This window comes from Magnolia sinica, chromosome 8, assembly GCF_029962835.1.
Source record: "Magnolia sinica isolate HGM2019 chromosome 8, MsV1, whole genome shotgun sequence".
In the NCBI taxonomy this organism is placed as follows: Eukaryota; Viridiplantae; Streptophyta; class Magnoliopsida; order Magnoliales; family Magnoliaceae; genus Magnolia; species Magnolia sinica.
The window spans coordinates 25,540,018-25,541,357 of NC_080580.1; the positions used below are offsets into that span (position 1 = coordinate 25,540,018).

The 1,340-nt window shown below is 34.3% G+C and overlaps 1 non-coding gene across 1 annotated transcript; it reads left to right on the forward strand.

Moving 5' to 3' along the window:
• Positions 1-271: 271 nt before the first annotated feature.
• Positions 272-378, forward strand: LOC131254488 (small nucleolar RNA R71). The gene has a single exon (XR_009175601.1). It is a non-coding gene; the product is annotated as a small nucleolar RNA R71 (small nucleolar RNA).
• Positions 379-1,340: the final 962 nt, after the last annotated feature.

Consider the following 1,340-nt stretch of genomic DNA (forward strand, 5'->3'; position numbering starts at 1 on the left):
CCTTATAAGATTAGACACTTTAGTATTGATATCATCATCCTCTTTTAGAAGGTATGATCCACCCCTCTCCTTTAATTGAGTGGGCCTAGAAGTGGTGCTTGATTTTGGGTAAGTGTCCCATGATTGTGCATTTTTAACAAGTCTGCCCAAGTAGTCCCATACATCATCGACATTTTTATTCATGAATTCCCCATTACACATTATCTCAACCAATTAGCACATGGAAGATGTCAGTCCATCATAGAAAAAGTGTGTAATGCGCCACATTTCAAAACCATGTTGTGGGCATGAACTGACAAGATCCTTGAACCGCTCCCAACATTAGAAGAATGTTTTATCCTCCTTTTGGGCAAAGTTCATGATTGACTTTCTAAGGGTGTTCATTTTATGATGTGGAAAAAATTTCTTTATGAACTCCCTTATCATATCATTCCATATGCCAATAAATTTGGGACATAGTGAATACAACCACGTCTTAGCTTTCTCTTTCAAAGAAAAGGGAAAGAATTTCAGTCTGACCGTGTCCTCAGACATATTAGGAAAATATAAAGTGGTTATAATCTCGTCAAACTCTTTCAAGTGTAGATATGGACTTTCAAATTCAAGTCCATGGAATTTTAAAAGGAGTTGGATCACCCCTGGCTTGTTGTCCATATGTTCCATATTTTCTGGAAAAACCATGCATGAGGGTGTACTCACCCCTGCCGGTTGTAAATAATCTCACAAAGTACGCAACAAGGGTGCTTGATGTACCTCATTCTCATCATAAACTTCCTCAACCCTATGTTGAGGTTGTCTTCTCGGTTGATTAATCAGTTAATTTACAAACATAACCTCAATTAACTCTGAGGATCTCGATGGTGTCTAATCCTATGATGGATAGATAACCCCTCAACCAATCCTCCTTCACACAAAAGATGTTACATGTTATCATAGACCCACTTAGGCATGAAACACACTCAGCCCTCAATTTCAGATTCTAACATAAACCTAAAAGAGAGAAAAGAAATAGAAATCTAGAAACAGAAAGAGAGAGGGAGTTGGAAAGAAGTTATCAAATTAGAAGTTCCTAATTAAAATCCTACAAAACAAAATAAAATAAGTCAGTTTTTAAAAACAGAAATTCTAAAATTAGAAAGTTTCTAAAAATAAAAATAGAAAGCAAGTTGGTTTTTAAAAATGAAAAAGGAAAGTTTCTAAAAAATTAGAACTAGAATTCTAAAAACTAATTAGAAAAGTTCTAAACCTAGAATTAGAAAGTAAGTTAGTTTTTTAAAATAAAAGAAATCCTAGATTAGAAAGTCTCTAAAAATAGAAAACAAACCACTACAAGAAAAACG